The following is an 11,386-nucleotide window of genomic DNA, read 5'->3' on the forward strand; positions in this document are numbered from 1 at the left end:
TCTGAACCCAGACTTAGCCTACTTGAGCTGAGTTCGAACCTGCTGAACCCAGTTGACTTGGATTGAACCCTGTTTGGTTCAAACCACTTAGGTTGAGTAGCTTGACCTGCTCTACCTCTTTCTCAACTAAGTCAGCTTCATCTGACTTAGTCTGACCTCTCGAAGGAAGGCTCGAAGCCAAAGAAGCAACCCGGAGCCGTTTCTTCCACGATTTGAAGTAAGTTCGCTTTGTTGATCCATCTCTCTCAAGTATTTGACTGTTTGTATATAGAATATACTTTCTGAAGTAGTATCTTGCTTTAGTTCTTGATTGAGCCCTTTTTGGACACTTCGGTGTTCACCCGCTCGTCTCGTAACTATCGTCGGATATATCTATGTTCAAACACGCAGTATTTGCGTTCTTCAAAATGGTATCTCGCTTTAGTTCTTGGTTGAGCCCTTTAGGACACTTCGGTGTTCACCCGCTCGCCTCGTAACTATCGTTGGATGCGGATCTAGGTGTATATCTGCTGATTCTGCCGACGCGTCTTATATCGCACAGGCTATGTAATTTACCTTTGCCGTCGCGTCGTATGATGCCAAGGCTCCTGCTTTCTGCAATATATTTACTTACGCCGTCGCGTCGAACGATGCCAAGGCTTCTGCTTTGTTATATATGTAGAATATTTCGTTCAGTTACACACCCTGAACAATAGTATATGCATTTCTTTACGCCGCCGCTGTATAAAGCACAGGCTTCTGCTTATACTACATATATAGCGCATAAATGAGCGTTCAAATGGAGATCAAACTCCAAATCGCCCATGCGATTCCTTGACCGCTCCTCGTTCAAGATTCTGCTTGACGAATGAAGCCCCTATTGGAAAGGCTTCGGTTTTTGGCAAAATGCTCTTTACGTAATGACTAAGTCAATTTCGTATGGCCTGGCTATGGCCAAGGGTTCCTGCAACCTTGATGGATGCAAAGTACGCACAACGGTGCGCATCCATTTCCCGAATTAAGCGTGGCGATTTCCTACCAAAGAGGGGAGATGCCGCTGAAATGGATAAAAGAAACGCACGCTTTCTCCGTAAAAGAGAGGAAGTGCTGCTGAAATTTCTGAAGAAGCTATGAATAGCTCAGAAAGAACGTAGCAGGATACTCTGACATATAGCAGAGTGCTACGCAGTTCATGGTTTGCCCTCTACAACGTAGAAGGGTTCGTCGCACCACTGCCGGTAGAGCAGGGGAGGTGCTGACGAAATGGTTGGCAGAAGAGCTGCCGGAACCAATGGAACGGCATAATGATGTCCGTTGATGGAACGATGCCAGATCGGATCGTATCCTTGTGCCTGCAAGGGCACCTTGCTCGTAAGGGCCGCTGAGCCAGAGTAGAGGTTGCGCCTTGGCTAGGTTTGGACTCGTTGCGTAAAAATACGCCGAGTAGCCGATCTATTTAGATCGAGTCATATGCATGCTCATTGAGAACGGTTACACAACCAGACTCGTAAGGGCCGAAGAGCCAGAGTGTGTTGTTTCCACCCAAAGAGGTGTGATGCTCGTGGTGGCCGAAGTGCCAAAGAGCGGTGTTCTGCATGCATATGAATAAGACTTAAGGTCGCACATACCCCGCGGTTGAAAATCGTGTTAAGGGTACCCCCTCAGTAATGACTGTGTTGGGGCAGACTGAATGGGGTCGGGTACATACTCCCGTAGTGCTGAAAGCACGGGCTGCCTAAATGGCATGCAGATTTTGTCCAAGTAATTGTAAGACTGGCAGACCCCTTCAGGAATTATGCTCACTGTGGAATGACAGTGATGGTACAGCCTTGAGTGACATGTATTTTACTTTGGACCTGATAGAGTCCACGATGGCCTTAGTCACTCATGGGTTTTGGGGTCGTGGTTATCCTTAAGATCTAAGGATTGAACCCAACTACTGCAAGTAGAGGATGCATTCGAATATGGGCCTAGTAGGATTCTCCCAGTTGAAACACACTGCCCTACTATGGATAGGGTCAACAGGCCTCTGGGGTATCTAAAATACATAGAATAATCAACCCCCAGAACGTCGCATTGATGCCCGGACAATAGCTCTACCTGCGTACCAAAGGCGGGAGCGGTTAATTATCAAACAATGCATTAGTTCTAGGTACAGCGATGCTTGGAATGTATGAGTGGATGACGTGTTGAGTCAGTCCTACATAACCTTTGTGAAGGTGTCATGTTCGGTATACTACTGGACCGACTGGGCAAAGACCCGTGTTGTATCCGCACGACTAAGCGAAGCTCGAGGAGTTGTCCTTAGATGCGTGGGATACGGATGTGCCAAGTATGAAGACTTGAGCTAGACATCACTTTGAGACCCGGAAGAGGTCATGGCTAAGTCGTGGAGACTTATGCGGCTATTCAAATCACAGCCCTGAAAAGGCTTGCTCTAAGTCATGAAGACTCGAGCGGATGTTCAACTCATAGCCTTGAGGAGGCTCTTGCGATATACGCTAAGTCTTGGAGGCTTGAGCGTCGTTATTGCGCATTGCGACCCTGAGTGGTCATTATCGTACTTAAGTTGAATGGATGTATGACTGCATGCTTACCAGACCATCAGTGGTTCTGACCCCGTTTTATGGGGATTTCAGGTGTTGAACCTGCGTGGCGATATGCGGAGCAAGGCGGCATCGAGTTCCAGGGTTTCTCTAGACAGAGTTGTACTGCTTCCTTTTATTGAACCTACACTGCTTTTCTAAGCAGTAGTGTTGTAATAAACATGAGTTTTCGATAAAATGGAACACCTTGGTGGTCAATGAATTGCTTGGCCACATACCTGCAACGTGCTCGGAGTTTTCTAAAACCGACGACTCATTATCGTCTTATTCCGCTGCTAAAAGCTTTTCTAAGTTCCGCTGCAAAGAAAAAAAAAAAAGAAATTCATGAAAATTTTAACTTAGCTTTGTTTTGGAAATCCGGGGCGTTACAGAATTGGTATCAGAGCATGAGTCTGAGAAACCTGGTTCAAGATCCGTCATGGTCCCGATATCGCACTGTAAGTATCTGTTTTTATACTTTGGTTCTGATCTGGGTGCATCTTTGTATAGATGGCAACTCATGACTCGCGTGGATACTGCTATCGCTGCAAGGTCATGCACGATGAGTGGATATGCCCGTATGAAGTCCAAGACTGCCAATATTGTGGCGAAGATGGGCATTCCGTCAACGAATGCCAAAGGAAATATACCGCCGATATGGGTCGGCGGGCTTCAAAGGGTCTCAGGGATGAGACTTCGCGTGTCAGTGGACCGCATCACTCTAGTGTTGGGAGCAACCATACCCCAACATCTTTTGATGAATTACCAAGGCTGAGGGATTTTGATTTGAACTTCCCTGCAGAAGTCTATCACTCGCCAAGCTACCATCCGGCATCACATATGCCGAGCGTAAATGGCAGGAACAAAAGAGGGGATTCTTTCTGTTCGCCAATCATTATTCCAGACTCCCAGAGTCTTGATCTTGCTGACTGGGAAAGTGGACTGGAGTCTCTCATATATCCCCAGTATTCGCTTGCTAGTGCGGAAGTGCCGCCCAAGCCAAAGCTAGTAGTGCCTGCACCAAGGCCATGTGGCAATAGATGGACCTTTTGGAGTTCGTCTTCATCAAAGAAATCCAAGTCTTAAAGAGACTGGTGATGTTTTGGAGTCAGTAGACTCATGTATATAGTTTCTCAACGCCTAAAGTCTGCCAGTGCGGCATGACGTTTTGTTTAAGGCGATGCTTGTGTAAATGTGATGTATATTAAGTAAATAAAGCTTTTACTTCCTCATATACATCGAGAAACTAAAAACAAGTGCTTGTGTGTGCATAGATAAATGGCTCCTACGACGAGGAGAACCATACCAAGCGAGGAGTCCCATACGCAAGGATTCCTGTTGGAGACACTCAACAACCTGGTTACCGCCATCCGTGAAACGAGGCCAGAACCAGTCGCACCACGAAATGAGCACCTGGGAGGAGTGACTTATGAGAAGTTCCTCAAGCTTGACCCGCCAGTTTTCATTGGCAGAGCCGATCCTGAGCTCGCGGAGAGTTGGATCGAAGAGACAGAACGTGCCTTCTTAGTACTGGGAGTACCAGAAGAGAAGAAGACCAACTTTGGCACGTATCGATTAAAAGATAATGCACGGAAGTGGTGGGATACCACTAAACTTATCCAGTTCTCACAAGTCGAAGTCATTCCTTGGACTGACTTTCGGAGGACTTTTATGGATAACTACTTCCCGTTGCATTCCAGAAACAAGAAAAAGATGGAGTTTCTGGAGTTGGAACAGGGCGGTATGAGTCTAATGGACTATACCACCAAATTTCAGAATCTAGAGCGCTACTGCTCTCGATTGTTCGAAACAGACCAAGAAAGGGCCGACAAATATGTGAATGGTCTGCGCGAAGGGCTGCGATCTCGAGTGATAACAAGCATGCCTTCGACTTTTCAGGCTGCGGTAGCAGCAGCTTCAAAAATCCAAGAGGACTGGGCACGATCTAAAGTGATCGTAGCAAAGAAGCCCATAGTGAATGGTGGGAATCGTAAAAGGACGTTCCCAAGTGGCCAGGGTTCACGACAACCCTTTCAAAAGAAGAAGTTCCAAGGAGGGAACAACACTCAGCAAGTCGTGAGGCCAAGACAGAACACAACTCTGAATGGTCAGCCGTCCAACTTCAGCTGCCCAAGGTGTCGTATGAACCACCCCGGAAAGCCATGTCCTCGTGACATTGGTGGGTGCTTGTATTGTGGCAAGATGGGCCACTTTATAAGGGATTGCGCCAAGAAGGCTGCAGATGAACAGAGGAGTAGTGCCGGATCTGCCGGACCCTCTCGACCAGCACCACAACGTTCTCAGTTTCAACGACCTCCACCTAGAATAGAACAAAGGCCTGCTGCAGGTCGTGTATATGCTGTAACGACTGAACAAGTCAAAAATGGTGACCTGATTGAAGGCACCGTACCTGTTAATGGACATGCAGCTTACGTCTTGTTTGATTGTGGTGCTACTCATACGTTTATCTCTGACGATTTCACCGAACAACTCCACGCTTCGGTGCAACCGATTGATAAAATGATCGAAGTATATAACCCGTTGGGTTCACGCACCAAATGTATCCGGTGTGTGAAAAATTTGGATATTGAGATAGCAGGGCAACACTTGCCTACCGACGCCATCCTGATCGATATGATACAGTACGATGTCATTCTGGGAATGAATTGGTTGGCTCAGAATAATGCCAAGATTCTGTGCCGCGAGGGCAGAGTGATTCTATCTCGACCCGGATTGCCTAAGATGGAGTACCGGTTATCCAAACCAGTTCCACAGAAAAGGCTCATATCAGCACTTAAGGTACAAAAATACCTTAGGAAGGGTTGTGTGGCCTTCCTATTGAGTCTCTCGGTGGAAAAATCCAATGACCAACCCCTTGAGAGTTTGGAAGTGGTGCGGGAGTTTCCCGATGTGTTTCCTGAGGAATTGCCAGGACTTCCGCCACTTCGTGAGGTTGAATTTGGAATTCAATCCTTACCTGGAACTGCGCCGATATCCAAAGCCCCGTATCGAATGGCGCCAGCTGAACTCAGTGAGTTGAAGTGTCAGTTGGAAGAACTGATGGAACAAGGGTTCATCCGTCCTAGTGTGTCACCGTGGGGAGCCCCGGTACTGTTTGTAAAGAAGAAGGATGGATCCCTTCGGTTATGCATCGATTATCGGATGCTTAACCAGGCAACTGTTAAAAATAAGTACCCGTTGCCTCGGATTGAGGACTTATTCGATCAACTCAGAACAGCGAGGGTGTTCTCCAAGATCGACCTCAGGTCTGGGTACCATCAGCTCAGAGTAAAGGAAGAGGATATACCCAAGACTGCCTTCAGAACGAGATACGGCCATTATGAGTTCGTAGTAATGCCCTTCGGACTCACTAATGCGCCTACTGCCTTTATGGATCTAATGAACCGGATATTCAGACCATATTTGGATAGCTTTGTCATCGTCTTTATTGATGACATTCTCGTATATTCTGAGAACAAGGAACAACACGTGGAGCACTTGAAAATCGTCTTGAAAACCCTTCAAGATAACCAACTCTATGCTAAGTTTTCAAAATGTGAATTCTGGCTAGATAAAGTGATGTTCCTTGGTCATGTGATCTCGAAAGATGGAATCGCAGTAGATCCTGCGAAGGTGGAAGCTGTGATGGACTGGAAGCAGCCAGAAAATATCACTGAGGTTCGTAGCTTCCTTGGACTTGCCGGATATTATCGAAAGTTCATACAAGACTTCTCCCGAATCGCCGTACCGATGACGAAATTGCTGAAAAAGGGAGTCAAGTTTGAATGGACTGACCAGTGTAAGGAGTGCTTTGAGGTTCTCAAACAGAGGCTTACCACTGCCCCTGTCCTTACCTTACCTTCTGGTCAGGGAGGCTTCGTGGCATATACCGATGCCTCAGGAACGGGTCTGGGTTGTGTGTTGATGCAGCATGGCAAAGTAATCGCCTATGCGTCACGACAGTTGAGGGTCCATGAGAAAAACTATCCAACCCACGACTTGGAGCTTGCCGCGGTAGTGTTCGCGCTTAAAATCTGGCGACACTACCTGTATGGAGAGAAATTTGAGGTCATGTCGGACCATAAAAGCCTAAAATACCTCTTTTCTCAAAAAGAACTCAATATGCGGCAACGGCGATGGCTAGAATTCCTCAAAGACTATGAATTCACGCTTTCCTATCACCCTGGAAAGGCGAATGTTGTAGCAGATGCCCTTAGTCGCAAGGCTGTTGGCACTCTGGCCAGCCTAACCGGACAATGGAAGTTGATGGAGGATTTCGTCAAGTGGAAGCCATTTTTGGCTGATTCAGGTAGAATCCAAATGTCATGTTTGACGATCCACATTGAGTTCCTCGATCGCATCGTAGCCGAACAGTTCAAGGATCCCCAGTACTTGGAATTGAAAGCTCGTGTTGAAAAGGATGACACTTTCTAACATTTGAAAGAAGATGGAGGAATATGGATGGAAGAAAGGATTTGGGTTCCAAATAACCCTGAGCTAAGACAGGAAGTACTCCAGGAGGCTCATAATAGCAAGTACACCATTCACCCTGGAGGTACGAAGATGTTCCGAGATTTGCAGAGGAAGTACTGGTGGAAGGGTATGAAGCGTGATGTGGCTACGTTTGTCTCGAAGTGTTTGATCTGCCAGCAAGTTAAGATCGAACATCAGCGACCTGGTGGAAAGATGCAACGGATCGAGATTCCAGAATGGAAATGGGAAGGCATTACGATGGATTTCATCGTTGGATTGCCTCGATCCAAGAGACAACACGATTCGATATGGGTGATCGTGGACAGACTCACCAAGTCTGCTCACTTCCTGCCAATCAACACTCGATACTCAACTGAACGATTGGCGGAGATCTACATTCGGGAAATCGTTAGGCTCCATGGAGTGCCGATTTCGATCATATCTGATCGTGACCCGAAGTTCACCTCTCACTTTTGGGAGCAGCTTCAGAAAGCCCTGGGGACGAAACTCAAGTTCAGTACAGCATTCCATTCCCAAACAGATGGGCAATCAGAACGAACCATACAGACTCTTGAAGATATGCTAAGAGCCTGTATGCTGGAATGGAAAGGTGATTGGGATTCCCACCTAGCGTTGGCTGAATTTGCTTATAATAATAGCCACCACGTTAGCATTGGGATGACGCCGTATGAAGCCTTGTATGGACGACCCTGTAGATCACCGATCCATTGGGGTGAAGTGGGTGAGCGAACCTTGGACTCGCCCATTGTGTTGCAGCATTATACTGAGCAGGTCCACATGATCAGAAAGAAGCTACTGACTGCTCAGAGTCGACAGAAGAGCTACGCCGATCAGCGGCGTAGGGAACTCACTTTTGCGGTTGGAGATAAGGTTTTTATCAAGGTCTCTCCAACCAAGAGTGTGTTTCGTTTTGGAAAGAAGGGGAAGCTCAGTCCCAGATTCGTTGGTCCCTTCGAAGTTTTGAGCCGGATCGGAGAGACTGCCTACCGAGTAGCATTGCCACCACAATACGTGCAAATACATGATGTATTTCACGTATCAATGCTTAGAAAGTACGTTCATGATCCTTCTCATGTCATTCAACATGAAGACATTGACATCCGAGAAGATATGACGGTAGAAGAAAGGCCAGTGGAGATCGTGGACCGACGGGAGCAAGTGCTAAGAACGAAGGTCATTCCACTTGTTAAAGTGAGGTGGCAGCATCATGGAATCGATGATTGCACTTGGGAGCCCGAATCGGATATGCGGGATAAATATCCTGAACTCTTCACCTTGTACTCTTAGCTGAATTTCGCGGATGAAATTCCTTTAAGGGGGTAATGATGTAAGACCCGCAATTTTTCAGAAAATATCTTAATAAAATTCATGAGGCATTTACCGGTAAAAATAGCATTTCTTCTCAGAATGCGAAACAAATCAATTCCTGCGAGCCAGTTATACTTAGGATATTCGTCGAATTGCGAATATATGCTCAAACACTCGGGAAGCCATAACTTCCTAACTAAACGAAATCAATAGATTCGTACGAGCCAACTTTCTTAGTTACGTCAATACGAAGAAAATGGCGTACTCAGAATTTTTCAGAAAAAATCGCCGGAAACCCGAAATCCTTGCGGGACCCACGGAAATATTGGTGGGACCCACAGAAATATTCCTCAGAAAATATCTGGTGGGACCCACAAAAATATCCCATGGAATATCCAAGTGGGCCCCACACCAAGGAACCTCTTGGAATTAAAAAGAAGCCAAGGGGGTAGAAGGGGCATGAGAAAATCCAAGAGGAGGTGGGCTTGGGCTATAAATAGCCCTCCCCACTCTCTCTCTTCTCATAAAAATCGACCCCCTCTCTCTCTTGCCTTCTCTCTCTCTCCTAAACCTCCCCTACCTAGCCTAGCCCACCTGAGCCCACCTGACCTGGTCTGAGCCTGCCTGACTTAGCCTGAGCCTGCCTGACCTGGTCCTAACCCACCTGACCTGGGTCTGAACCCACTTGACCTGGTCCAAACCCAGTTGACTTGACTTGAACCTAGTTGGGTTTAAAGTCAAAGTCAAAGTCCTTTTTTGTCCAGATTCCGGTTTGGATTTCTGAACCCAGACTTAGCCTACTTGAGCTGAGTTCGAACCTGCTGAACCCAGTTGACTTGGATTGAACCCTGTTTGGTTCAAACCACTTAGGTTGAGTAGCTTGACCTGCTCTACCTCTTTCTCAACTAAGTCAGCTTCATCTGACTTAGTCTGACCTCTCGAAGGAAGGCTCGAAGCCAAAGAAGCAACCCGGAGCCGTTTCTTCCACGATTTGAAGTAAGTTCGCTTTGTTGATCCATCTCTCTCAAGTATTTGACTGTTTGTATATAGAATATACTTTCTGAAGTAGTATCTTGCTTTAGTTCTTGATTGAGCCCTTTTTGGACACTTCGGTGTTCACCCGCTCGTCTCGTAACTATCGTCGGATATATCTATGTTCAAACACGCAGTATTTGCGTTCTTCAAAATGGTATCTCGCTTTAGTTCTTGGTTGAGCCCTTTAGGACACTTCGGTGTTCACCCGCTCGCCTCGTAACTATCGTTGGATGCGGATCTAGGTGTATATCTGCTGATTCTGCCGACGCGTCTTATATCGCACAGGCTATGTAATTTACCTTTGCCGTCGCGTCGTATGATGCCAAGGCTCCTGCTTTCTGCAATATATTTACTTACGCCGTCGCGTCGAACGATGCCAAGGCTTCTGCTTTGTTATATATGTAGAATATTTCGTTCAGTTACACACCCTGAACAATAGTATATGCATTTCTTTACGCCGCCGCTGTATAAAGCACAGGCTTCTGCTTATACTACATATATAGCGCATAAATGAGCGTTCAAATGGAGATCAAACTCCAAATCGCCCATGCGATTCCTTGACCGCTCCTCGTTCAAGATTCTGCTTGACGAATGAAGCCCCTATTGGAAAGGCTTCGGTTTTTGGCAAAATGCTCTTTACGTAATGACTAAGTCAATTTCGTATGGCCTGGCTATGGCCAAGGGTTCCTGCAACCTTGATGGATGCAAAGTACGCACAACGGTGCGCATCCATTTCCCGAATTAAGCGTGGCGATTTCCTACCAAAGAGGGGAGATGCCGCTGAAATGGATAAAAGAAACGCACGCTTTCTCCGTAAAAGAGAGGAAGTGCTGCTGAAATTTCTGAAGAAGCTATGAATAGCTCAGAAAGAACGTAGCAGGATACTCTGACATATAGCAGAGTGCTACGCAGTTCATGGTTTGCCCTCTACAACGTAGAAGGGTTCGTCGCACCACTGCCGGTAGAGCAGGGGAGGTGCTGACGAAATGGTTGGCAGAAGAGCTGCCGGAACCAATGGAACGGCATAATGATGTCCGTTGATGGAACGATGCCAGATCGGCTCGTATCCTTGTGCCTGCAAGGGCACCTTGCTCGTAAGAGCCGCTGAGCCGGAGTAGAGGTTGCGCCTTGGCTAGGTTTGGACTCGTTGCGTAAAAATACGCCGAGTAGCCGATCTATTTAGATCGAGTCATATGCATGCTCATTGAGAATGGTTACACAACCAGACTCGTAAGGGCCGAAGAGCCAGAGTGTGTTGTTTCCACCAAAAGAGGTGTGATGCTCGTGGTGGCCGAAGTGCCAAAGAGTGGTGTTCTGCATGCATATGAATAAGACTTAAGGTCGCACATACCCCGCGGTTGAAAATCGTGTTAAGGGTACCCCCTCAGTAATGACTGTGTTGGGGCAGACTGAATGGGGTCGGGTACATACTCCCGTAGTGCTGAAAGCACGGGCTGCCTAAATGGCATGCAGATTCTGTCCAAGTAATTGTAAGACTGGCAGACCCCTTCAGGAATTATGCTCACTGTGGAATGACAGTGATAGTACAGCCTTGAGTGACATGTATTTTACTTTGGACCTGATAGAGTCCACGATGGCCTCAGTCACTCATGGGTTTTGGGGTCGTGGTTATCCTTAAGATCTAAGGATTGAACCCAACTACTGCAAGTAGAGGATGCATCCGAATATGGGCCTAGTAGGATTCTCCCAGTTGAAACACACTGCCCTACTATGGATAGGGTCAACAGGCCTCTGGGGTATCTAAAATACATAGAATAATCAACCCCCAGAACGTCGCGTTGATGCCCGGACAATAGCTCTACCTGCGTACCAAAGGCGGGAGCGGTTAATTATCAAACAATGCATTAGTTCTAGGTACAGCGATGCTTGGAATGTATGAGTGGATGACGTGTTGAGTCAGTCCTACATAACCTTTGTGAAGGTGTCATGTTCGGTATACTACTGGACCGACTGGGCAAAGACCC

This window comes from Nuphar pumila, chromosome 4 (genome assembly GCF_984573655.1).
Source record: "Nuphar pumila chromosome 4, dmNupPumi1.hap1.1, whole genome shotgun sequence".
In the NCBI taxonomy this organism is placed as follows: Eukaryota; Viridiplantae; Streptophyta; class Magnoliopsida; order Nymphaeales; family Nymphaeaceae; genus Nuphar; species Nuphar pumila.